Below are 12,694 nucleotides of genomic sequence, written 5' to 3'. Positions count from 1 at the left end.
GAATAACACCAGAGAAAAAGGAGAAAATAATACTGTCAGACATTGCCTAATCCACAGCGACAGCTTGAAGCTGAGGCTGGAAGGGGGGTAGGTTTCAAAGGGGGTACCTTTCTCCATGGAAAGGGTGAGGGGAGGGCCCCGACATAATACGGAGCAGCTACTAGGCATCTACAAGGGCGACTATCATCTCAAGTGATCGCCATGACAACCCCACGGCCTCAGGATTATGACTGCCAGTCTACAGGTGAGGAAACAGAGGCCCTGGGGGGTGATTTCTTCCTGCAGAAGTAGTGCTGAGATTCCCAGGGGCTCTTCCTCAGATGGGGAGTGAGCCTGTAGGGTGTTTAAGGGCAAGGACTTTGATGGCCAAAAAGTAGAAACAACCCAAAAGTCCATTAGTTGGTGAATGGAGAAACAAAATGCAGCAAATGGACAATCGAATATTATACAACCATCAAAAGGAAATCACTATTGATACATACTACCACATGGATAGACCTCAAAAATACTACACTAACCCCTAATGGGGAGAAAATCGGGTTTTTTGTTTTTGTTTGTTTGTTTTAAGCAACAGAGAGAGAAAGGGAGAGACTGACAGGAAGGGAGAGAGATAAGAAGTATCAACTCCAGTTGTGGCACCTTAGTTGTTTATTGATTGCTTTCTCATATGTGCCTTGACCAGGTTGGGGGGGGGCAGGTGTGTGGCTACAACTGAGCCAGTGACCTCCTGCTCAAACCAGCAACATTGGGGTCAAGCCAGCAACCTTGGGCTTCAAGCCAACAACCATGGGTTCATGTCTATGATCCTACACTCAAAAGCTAGTGAGCCCGTGCTCAAGCCAGTGACCTTGGGATCTCAAACCTGGGTCCTCGGCATCCCAGGCTGACACTCTGTCCATTGCACCACTGCCTAGTCAGGCGAAAATTGGTTCTTTGGGGGGCAAAAACAATTTTTTAATAGTGTCATGGTTTGTGGCCCTCCCAAGCTCAACTGTACCTGACAAAATTGTGTTCCTTCGTATTTAATTTCTGTCTTCAGGGAGAACTTCAATTAAATTTAACTTTCCCCTTGGAGAAGACATAAGTGATCATGAATGAAAGGTTGAGGCGCACCGAGCTAAATGAAAGAAACCAGACACAAAGGCCCACACATGTGTGATTCCGGGTCTAAGGAATGTGCGGAGAAGGCAGCCCTACAAAGAGAGACAGTGGGTCTGTTGCTGCCCGGGGCCGGGCGTGGGAACCGGAACAAGTACAGATGAGAAAAAGGAATCCTTCTGGGGTGATGAAAATGTTCTAAAATTGAATTGTGGTGGCGGTTACACAACTCTGTATATTTCCTCAAAGTCACTGAATGGTACACTTAAAATGAGTGAATTTTCTGGTACTTAAATTATACTTCTATAAAGCTATTTAAAAAAAGAAAAAAACAGGAAGAACACAGGCTTGGGGATCTGAGAGGCCTGTCTCCAGTTGCAGTTTCCCCAGTCCAAAGGCCCAGGCAGGTTGCTCCAGGCCTCAGCGTGGTCATCCGTAAACTGGGGTAGCTGAGAGAGCCACGCAGCTGTGTGGAGAATGCTTCCAGCTCTCAGCACTGTGGTGGGAGGGGCTGAGGGCTCTAACCCTGGGACAAGCCGAGAAAACGCCTTTTCAACTTTCAGATGAAATAGCACCTCCCAGAGAGGCCTCCGCTGACCCACAGGAGGCTAGTACCCAGCATGTCACCGTGTTTATTTCCTGGTAGCACTTACTGAACTCTCAAGTGGCCCCTTTGTTTATTTGGCCATTGTCTGTCTCCCCACCCTCCACTGGAATGCCGGCCTGGGCAGCAGGGACCCAGTGTGCTCCGTGGCTGTGAGAAGGGCACCCGGCACTGCACTGCCACACAGCAAGGGTGTCAAAGCCTGAGCTGGGATTAGGATTACCATTACTGGTTCAATACCAAACGAGTGTTGGCCTAGGAGCTCAGTTTGTTCATCTGAAAGTCACAAATTTCTGGAGGCTTCTTCAGAAAGAATTCTTTATCAAGTGTGAGGAGTGAATAATTGGGGGGGGGGTCGGCTTTAATTACGAGGATTCTGTGGCCTCGCAAGCCTCCTGCGGTGAGTCTTATGGGGGGGGGCCCACAGGGGCAGGGAAACTGCTGAGAACATACACAGGTGTGTTGTCCGTATTCAAGCATACGCATTTCTTTGCGGGTGACTCACCAGAATCTCAGAGGGGACCATGACCAAATAAGGCCATGATTCTCTGGTGATCCAGGTGAAATGACAACCCCTAAGTGTGGAGACCAGCCCCCTCCTATATCTCGTTGCTCCTCTTGCTCTCTCTCTTACACACACACACACACACACACACACACACACACACACACACACACACACACCAGCTGAAGGCCCAGCCTTCAAGGAGAACTTGGGGACAGTTTCAAGACACAGAGCACAGAGAGGCTGAGCCAGGAGTCAGGTCGGGGAGCTGGAACGCAGGACTGGAGACCCGGAGGCTCCTTCCACATCCGTCCCTGGAATATTAAATTGTGAAATTGGAACCTGGGCAGGGCACCCATAAAGAAAGCCGCAGAGAGAAAATGAGATAAAACTTCCCTTCGCTTCCTGCCCCTCAGCCAATGCCTGTGTGACCCTGCAAGGCACAGTGAGAATGGGGCTGGGGGGACCTCACAGCAGGTCCCTGGGGGCTGCACGCTGAGACTATGTGATCAACAGGCTTCTACATAATTTTCCAAGGGTGTGTGTGTGTGTGTGTGTGTACTCCAGAGAAAGAGAGAGGAGACACAAAAGCCAGCTATCTGCTGTGGACAGAACATACTTCACCATCCACTCTTAAAGCAGGGTGTCAGACAACCAGGGGCCCAGGAAACCAGCTCCTAATATCCGGGCCCTTACAGAATAAAAACAAGGAGGGTGAGGCCCCGGGAGCGGACTAATTACACCTACTGAGCAACAAATCACTTGGAAAACATAAATACGTTTTCAAGGACACTCCTCCACTAACGAAGCTAAAGTGTTTTTCTTTCAAACCCCAGCAAGAAAATCCAAGGGATGAAACAAACTTCGCTTATTTTAGTTTCTACTCAATTACCTGTTAATGGAAAAAATCTGGCACCGGCCGTAATGAGGCGGCATGAGCTCACTGGCGTGGGGGCCGGCGCTGTCAGGAGGGCTGCAACAAGCCCAGCATTTATCTGCCTCTCTATAACCCTTTTAAACTCGCTGTCAGGGAGCCCACGCCGAGCAGGAGGAGAGGAAGGACTTGGGACCTGCTCCAGGTCTCCGAGGCCCTCTGGGAAAAGGAAAATTGTTGTTGGCAAGTCTGCCTGGCTCCAGAAATTGATCCAGTGCCCCCCACTTGTCCGAGCAGCAGCAGACAGAGCTAAGAATTTTGTTATAATTAAATAGAGTGCTGATTGGTTGCTGGAGGTGGTCTTGAAACCGGTGTTTAAAAGTGGAGAACAACGGTTACTATTCATAGGAAAAGCCCAGAGTCTTAAAAATCCATCTGTTTCATTCCCAAATTTAGGCCAAAAAAAAAAAAAAAAAAAAAAGCTCACTTGCTGTCTTTAAAAATACCACCTGCTTTGCGATGTTGTATAATGTGCCATTATATAAGGTGGGGTGGGGGTGGAGGGGGCGGCGGGGCGAGAGGATGCGGTGGCCCGTCCCCGTCCCCAGGAGAACGGAGGCCATCTGCAGAGGCCAGGCTCTCTGCTCCCTACGCAGCCTGTCCTCCTCAGATGCCCCGTAGCCCGGAGGCACCGAGAGGCTGGCCAGCATCACCGGGGGAGGCACAAGCGGGGTCCGCAATCGGCATCCGCCTGACCTCTGGGATCACCAGCAGGGGTTGCACTCAGGGCTGGATTAGGCTGTGATCTCGCCCCCAGGCTCAGCACAGCTGCTGGTACAAGAGGAAGAGAGGTGCCCAAACCCTCTCAGCCCTGGCATGAGGGCCACTCAGCAGCCACCTGCAACACAGCACCCTAACCCGAGGGTACCGCAGCCACAGGACATACGGTTCCCAAAGGGGCAGCCCCGTTTCTCAAAGGGGACAGATGTCCCAGTCCAGCTCAGTCCCCACAGCTTTCCCCAGGCCTCAGAGGAACGTCAGGACTCCGTTTCTCCTTAAGATTCTTATTCACTCTGTATTTGAAGGGAATTGGCTCTCCAGTCATTCGCTTAATTTTAACCCCAGCTCGGCCACGTTTCAGCTGATGCTGAACTTGTTCCTTAGCCCCTTCCCATGACAATGGAAATAGGAAGACTTCCATCATGGTATTTGGGTGAAGAACAAATAAAATGACGCATGCGGTGCCAGATGCCCAGGCGCCTCGTGTGGCTCCCTGCACGTCAGAGGTGCCTGCTAACAGGTGGCTGCTGTATTTCTGGGAACTCCACACGCCGGTCCTTCATCACATTGGAGTCCATAAATCTGGACACCAACCCGAGATTGGGAACAAGTCTCAGAGCTGGCAGTGGAATGAAAATTCCCCACATCAAAGCCAACTAGGAGAGAATTCGAGGCAAGCTGGTGGTTACTGGAAAGATCCCTAGTCTAGATAGCAGAGAATCGTGGCATTTAGCCTAGACCCTGCCAGCACCCAGCTGTGTGGCTTCAGGCAAGACACTTTGGGGGGCCCTTCTCTGGGCTTCCGCTTCCTCTGGTCCTTCTTTCCAGCTCTTAGAGACAAGACAGTCTGATCTCATTCACAGCAGCCACTCTTGTCTACAAAGCCCTCCTGCAATTCCTACCCAGAAGGATAGAGCCTATATGTCACCACACGTCCCTCTTGGGAACTCTGATGCCCCAGGAGGGGACGGGGGGTACACAAGGAGCCCCCTCCACACCCCGACACCCAGGGTAGTTTCTCATCCCACTAATATGCCCACGGTTTCCCAATTCCACCCTCCCCTTCAACCCTTGTATCCTGAAAAGCAAATATCGACCCTAGAATGGTTTCTAGCAGGGTATTACCTGAAAAAAGTATTCATAGAAAGTTAGTCTGTTTTATTATTATTCCAGAAGCCCTACTCCATCCATATTTTTCATTGTGAATTTCCTTCTACACTCGCTATCCCAAGGCAAACAGGGATGTGGGTGAGGGGGTAGGCACTGCATAGCTTGTTTTAAGTAGCAACCATCACTACCTTTAGACTTCAGAGGAAGTGAGCATTGCTTAATCTGACTTCTTCATAATTCCATAAGTCAGGTGAGGGGGCATTAAAAGTTTTGTTTGTTTTTTTAAGACTTGTTTCATGATTTTTACCTGTGGTAACTTGCTCCTGGGACCCTGCACTAGACACCATACTGTAATCACAGCCACATTCTTCTATTACCCGCTCCATGCAATTCACACAACCGAGAGGCCTATGGTCCCCCTCGCCCATCCAATGTCACCGTCAGCATTTCAGTGGAATGGAGCACATATCAACCCTGAGAAAAACCCAGGGGAACCTTGAGTGCACTGGGGGAGAAGTACCCATTGATTGTAAAAGGTCAATATACAAAAATCAAGTCGAATAGTACGTACTAACAACAACTGATTAGAACATAAAAGATTTTAAATACCACTGACGGTAATTTCAAAAACCATCAAATATCTAGGAATAAATTTAATGAAAGATGAGCAAAAGCTCTATACACAAAACCGTAAGACATTTGTTATGAGCTGAGTTGCATACCTGCCAACCCCCCAACCCACCCACTCATAGGTTGAAGTTCTAACTCGCTGTTGCTCAGAATGAACTGAATATGGAGAGACGGCCTTTAAAGAGGCAAATCCTACAAGCCTGGTGTCCTTATCAGAAAAAGAGATTTGCAGGCAGTGCCCTCCACGCCCCCCCGATTTGTCTCTTGCTTCAACAGTGTTTGGGCGGAACAGACCCAGGGACGCCCCTTCTTCCAGCCTCCAACCCCTCTCCACCCTCTCTTCCAGCCACCACCTTCGGAAACCAGCTCAGCCATCCTCAGCCTCCAAGACCAGCCAACACCGGCTTTTGACTTTAACTCCTTACACTGAACAACCAAGAGCTCCCAAATTCACCAAAATTATTCCCAAATTCACCAAAATTATTCCACTGCGGTGGAAGCTGCCATCAACCGCCCGATCAACCTGCACCTGCAGCCCTCCCGCACCTGCCTCTCTCTGGGCTTCTAGATCCACCTCGACGGTGTGGCTCCGGAGGGAGTGGCCCACTTCTCCCGTGAGCTGGCGAGGAGGAGCATGACAGCACCCCACGTCTCTTGAAGAGGCAAAACCAGTGCGGTGGCCACGTCCACTTCCAGGACGAGCTGCAGCCTTCCCCAGAGGAGTGGGGTGAAACTAAGAATGCCATGGAAGCTGCCACACCGTGGAGAAGAGCCTGAACCAGGCCCTTGTGCGCCTGTATGCCTCGGTTCTCCCCACACAGACCCTCATCTCTCTGACTTCCTGGAGGACCACGTCCTGGAAGAGCAGGTGAAACTCATCGAGAAGATGGGCCACACCTGGCCCACCTCCGCAGGCTGGCCGGCCCCCAGGCTGGGCTGGGCAAGGGTCTCTTCCAGAGGCCTACCCTTGGGCATGACTAGGAGCCTTCGGAGCCCAGAGACCTTTGAGGGCCCCCTCTGTATCCCCTGATGTCTGGCTTTTGCCTGAGCCTCTGCCTGAAACCATCAAGGTAGCCTTTTAAATATTCTGGAGCTCTCTTTCATGCATTAGACCAAATGAAAACACTAAAGCATTTTGCAGCAACAACAACAAAAGAAAAAAGAAAAAAAAAGAAGATTTGGATACAGACACCCACAGAGGGAAAACCATGTGCAGACACAGCAAGAAGGTGGCCATCTGCAAGCCGAGGAGAGGAGTCTCAGGAGAAACCCAAACTGCCAACATCTTGAACTTAGACTTTTAGTCTCCAGAACTGTGAGATAATAAATTTCTGTTGTTGAAGCCATCCCATCTGTGGAATTTTGTTACAGCGACCCCACCAAACTAATCTAACACTGTTGAAGGAAATCAGGCATACTTAGATAAACGGAGAGTTAGACTGTGTTCACGGATTAGAAGACTCAATGTTGTTAAGATGCCAGTTCTCCCCAAATGTACGACAGATTCGTAACAATCATAATAACAAGTCCAACAGGTTGTGTGTTTGTGTATGGAAATTGACAAGCTAATTCTAATGTTTATATTGAGATGCAAAGGGCCAAGAATGTTCCCCATGATAATCTTGATGGGGAACAAAACTGAAGGACTTACATGCCGGACAGTAAAGTTTATTACAAAGATAGAGTAATTAAAACAGGTGGTATTCACACCAAGGTAGAAAAAGATCAATGGAATAGAGCATCAAGAAACAGATACATAAACGTATGTCATTTGTATTATGCTAGGTCAAATATTCACAGAGGAAAAAAATGAACTTTGACCCCTGCCTCATGTTGAGACAGTATAGGGACTTGTGTCCAGGAATGGAAGAATACCAGGTGGCCAGGAAGTCACATGAAGACCAGGTGGCCAGAAGGATAAGTTGACCACAAGAAGGTCACCACCCCTCCACTCTCTGTTCAAAAAAAAAAAAAAAAAGAGAGAATATTATCTCCCTTCTAACTGCTTGCCTTTTCTACCGACAGATAAAATTCCGCAAACCTGCCATTTTCAAAAAGCCTGTCTTTTCATGCAAGCCCACTCCATCCCCAGCTTATAAAAACAGTCAAGCAGAACTGGTCCCGAGCCAGCTCAGAGCTTTCCTTTCCTCTGTGCTGCCTCCCTTGTGCTCAAGCATAAGCTTAATAAAATCTGTCTGAAATTTTCTCTGGGGTTTCTTCTTGATTTTTATCTTGGGGAACCCAAACCCCAATGCCGGTAGACCGGCAATGAATTCCAGGTGGACCATAGACCTAAATATGAAATCTAGAACAATAAAGCTTCTAGAAGAAAAGAAGAATGTGGCCTTGGTCAGGTAGCTCAGTTGGTTAGAGCATTGCCCCGATACGCCAAAGGTTGCAGGTTTGATCCCCATACAGGGCACATACAAGAATCAACCAACAAATGCATAAATAAGGGAACAACACATCAATGTTTCTCTCTCTGTGTGTCTCTCTTTTCCGCCTCTAAATTCAACAAATTTAAAAAAAAATTTCAAAAGGAGAATATGTTCATAAATTTGGAGTGATAAAATATTTACGTGGGATTTAAATGCATTAACCATAAAAGATTGATAATTCAGACTTGATTAAATTAAAAACCTTTTGCTCCTCAAAAGACACCCTTTAAAAATAAGTTTCATTCATTAACAGTATCTGTTGAGCACGTGCAGGTGTCAGACTCTGTTCTTAGTTCTGTGGGTAGAGTGGCAGGCAAGGAGACGCCCCCTCTGCTCACTCTAGAAGCTTCCCTCCTAGCAGCGCGGGGGTTGGCAGTCTTTTTCTGTAAAAGCCAGAGAGTAAATATTTTAGGCTTTGGGGCCACACACGGTCTCCGTTGAAAATAATTCTTTTTCTTCTTCTTCTTTTGCAATTCTTTAAAAACGTGGAGTTGTTCCTAACTCACATCCCTACAAAAACAGCCCGGTTTGGCCTGCAGGCTATGGTTTGACAAGCCCTGGTCTAGAGCGAAGGGAAGATTGGCAGCAAACCGACAGACAAATAGATGAGCACATAACTTCCCATCTGTGTGTGATAGACACAAGCGGTGTTGTGCACGTGATAAAGGGGTGATAAAGAAGACTAGGACCAGCGAGGAAGTGGTGGGTTAGGTGATCGGTGCTCATCCACACCCGTGTGCTTCCCAACACTTCTCAGCCGCCTCTGCCCTTAGTGGGCCTCGTGGCTGAGTTCTACTCAATGGATATGGGCAGCCGCGACATCCGTCACTCCCATGTCTAAAATGTCCTCGTGGGCCCTGGCCAGTTGGCTCAGTGGTAGAGCGTCGGCCTGGCGTGCGGAAGTCCCAGGTTCGATTCCCGGCCAGGGCACACAGGAGAAGCACCCATCTGCTTCTCCACCCCTCCACCTCCCCTTTCTGTCTCTCTCTTCCCCTTCTGCAGCCGAGGCTCCACTGGAGCAAAAAGATGGCCCAGGCGCTGGGGATGGCTCCTTGGCCTCTGCCCCAGGTGCTAGAGTGGCTCTGGTCGCGACAGAGCGACACCCCGGATGGGCAGAGCATCGCCCCCTGGTGGGCGTGCCGGGTGGATCCGGCTGGGCGCATGCGGGAGTCTGTCTGTCTCCCCGTTTCCAGCTTCAGAAAAATACACACAAAAAAAAGTCCTGGTGGTCTTCTACTCTCTCCCTCGCCCATGGGGCTGGGAGATGTCTCTGAGACAGCTAAGATGTAACCTTCATTAAACTATTGGTATTTTAGGGTCTGTTTGTTAACAGCAGCATAATCTAGCCCAGCGATTTCTAGCCAGTGTGCCGTAAGAATTTTTAAAACATGCCACACCTGACTTTTCCCTTAGAGCAGTGGTCCCCAACCCCCGGGCCATGGACCGATACCAGTCCGTGGGCCATTTGGTACCAGTCTGCAGAGAAAGAATAAATAACTTACATTATTTCCGTTTTACTTATATTTAAGTCTGAACAATGTTTTATTTTTAAAAATGACCAGATTCCCTCTGTTACATCTGTCTAAGACTCACTCTTGACGCTTGTCTAGGTCACGTGATATATTTATCCGTCCCACCCTAAAGGCCGGTCCGTGAAAATATTTTCTGATGTTAAGCCTGTCCGTGGCCCAAAAAAGGTTGGGGACCACTACCCTAGAGCATCAAATTAAAAAGAAATGACAACAACCAACACAACAATAGCCATTGGTGAAAATGAATAAAAATCATACCCTTTTTTTTTTTTTTTGTCAGACCGGCAAAAAAATATATTTTTTGGTGTGCTGCAGAATTTGAGTAATTAGTTAATGTGTGCCGTGAGATAAAAAAGGTTGAAAAGCGCTGGCCTAGCCTACTCCAACTAATATAGGAGACCTCACTGAAGCTGAGCTCTGAGGAGGGGCAAAGCAATAGATTTTATTTCATTCCATTTTATGTTTTTAAAATGCCGGCCTTGATCCGCTGCATTAGTTTCCTGCCTGTCAATCTGAGGAACCTAGGTAATATGTATATACGATATTAGAATACATATTACTTCTAATTTTCTTCCAATTCTAGGGTTCTACAACCTCTACCGCTGAGTCCAAAACAGCTCAAGCCGTGTAATGATTAGTGGTCTTTTCAGGCAATACGGCACAGAGACCAGAACGAGAAGAAACTTCTTCCTGCACCGACAGGGAGAGAGACGCCTGGGGCTCTCTCACAGCCCAGGCTGCGAATCCAACCACCTCCACCCACTGCCTCTCTCCAGCTCCTCAGACGGCCTGTCTTCCCAAGGAGCCGTAGGGCATGGTGGTAGCTGTGCAGGCTCCTGGGGCGGGCCGCCTGGCTTCAGATCCTAGGCTCAATGCTTCCCACACATGTGCCTTTGATAAAACCCCTTAATCGCCCTATGTATCACGTTCTACATTTGTAAAATGAACATACGAGAGCTTTCTATCCCCACGTGGATTAAATGAGAAGCTAAGCTCAGGTAGAGTTTTTGTGATTTTTTTTAATTGACTTTAATTTATTGTGTTTACATAGATTCCAGTGTCCCACCGAATACATCCCCCCACCCCCGTGTTCCCCTCAACATCCCTCTTGCCACCCCCCACGCCCTCCGCCCTTCCCTCCAGGATTTGCTTTTCTGCTCTCTATAACACTGTTATGTATATATAATTTCACTAATCTCTTTCCCTTCTCTGATCCCATCCTCTCATCCCCTTTCCCTCTGTCCACTTTCCCTCTGGTCCCTTTGATCCCGCCTCTGTCTCAATTCTGTTCCTCAGTTCACATTGTCCATTGAATTCCTCAAATGAGTGAGGTCCTATGATATTTTTCTTTCTCTGCCTGGCTTATTTCACTTAACATAATAGTTTCCAGGTCCATCCATGTTGTTGCAAAAGATAAGATTTCCTTCTTTCTTACGGCGCGTCAGGTAGAGTTTTTAGCACCTCCTCCCATCATTATCCTTATACGACATCACGTCCCAGGTGAGCCACTGTCCAGGCCTCAGGAATGTGGATGGCCCGTTTCCTTCAAGGATGGTGAGGGCCTGAGCTCAGCGGGAAAAACAGCGACCAAGCTGAACTGCCCCAGACCTCCGTGCCAGTGCCTAGCGCAGCACCTCGTACAAACAGGTGTACAAGAAAATACTTGTTGAATGAATGAATGAATGAATCAATCATCAATGTGCCTACTCACAGCTCCCATCTAATGTACCCCCAAAACCGCATGCTCCAGATCGGAGTTCTCCCATGCTGACCCTCGGGGCTGCACCAGGGTTCCTGCAGGGTCTGCCGTGGCCACGCTCCGGGGGTGCTGGACTGACCTGTACAAGGGAGACAAAGGAGCCGACGACACCCAACGGGGCTCTTTAGAAAACTGAATCCAAGGCCCTGCTTCCTACGCTTCCCAGCGCTGGGTTCCGGCACTTGCCTCGAGCACTGTTCACAAGAATGTTAGGCTATTCCTTAGTTTCTTTCTAAAGAGGTTTAATTAAAAACACATTTCTGTGCCACAAAATGCACCCCAGCCAGAGCTGTAGATCCCCAAACAGTGGAAGAAATTTTCATAGGGCCATGAAATATCAGGTAAGAGGAATCACTGCAGGTGAGTCACAAGAATCCTGGGCCATGGTCCCTTGACAATGAGGATGTGTCTAGACCCCTGTGATTCTCTAACCTGGGTTTGAAGTGCAGGACTCACAGAATCCCAAAGAAAAATAAGGAGAGCAAACTTCCGGTCCCCAGAGCTGGGACAGCTGTTGACGGAAGCCACCAAGTCTGTGTTAACTTGTTACAGCTGTCACAGCAAACAAATACACTCTCCTAAAATGCAGACTGACCTGGCCAGGCCCCACCAGGCAGGCATGACATGGGGCTCAGAGACTGAGAGTGACGGGCTCCTAGATGTTGTCTCAGGGTCTCTCCATACCAACCCACACCCCTCAGATCCATTTTTCATGGTTCCAACTGGAAGAGGCTCCGTTTAGACTCTTGAGGCTTTAGAAACCACACTGGTGGGCACAGGAGCACTAAAGGGCGAGGTCTTGGGCTACCATTTGGGAGACTGGAACCTAGACTGTCGAGAATAAGACAAGCTTCGGGAGCGGGGTGTCAAATTCCATATTAGGGTTTAAAGAAGGTCCCTAAAGTTGGAGGGAGGGCAGGAAGCATGTAGCTAGCTGATCTATATTGTGCATTTTTGAGATCTGCACTCAGGCCGAATGATGACCAAGGCACTGACTCTACTCCCACCTGGATTTTATTTTTTGCCTTTGTAACAAGGGATGAACTACATTCCAGCACGCTGAAAGGATGGTGGCAGTAACTGATGCCTTCCTCGGACCTTCTGAGAACAGAGAGTTTGGAAGCATTACGGAACATTTCCATTCCCCTGCGTCCCGTAATCCAGGTGTTGAGTTAGCCAACTTGGTTCATTCCTTCCTTCAACAAATCTGTGTGGAGCAAACCCTTAGGCACTAGACACTGAACCAGGACCCTAGTAGGTGGCAGTAGACACAAAAGACACAGTCTGGTCTTCCTGGAGAGTTCTCTAGAGCAACGGTTTCAACCACGAGTGCTTTTGTCCCCTCAGGCAACATTTGGCAATGT

General features: G+C 48.6%; 1 pseudogene; it reads left to right on the top strand.

The window, feature by feature from the left end:
* Positions 1-201: 201 nt before the first annotated feature.
* LOC136311176 (ferritin light chain pseudogene) lies at positions 202-6,631 on the top strand (annotated as a pseudogene).
* Positions 6,632-12,694: the final 6,063 nt, after the last annotated feature.

This window comes from Saccopteryx bilineata, chromosome 7 (assembly GCF_036850765.1).
Source record: "Saccopteryx bilineata isolate mSacBil1 chromosome 7, mSacBil1_pri_phased_curated, whole genome shotgun sequence".
Taxonomy (NCBI): Eukaryota; Metazoa; Chordata; class Mammalia; order Chiroptera; family Emballonuridae; genus Saccopteryx; species Saccopteryx bilineata.
This window is presented reverse-complemented; position numbering and strand designations above follow the sequence as displayed.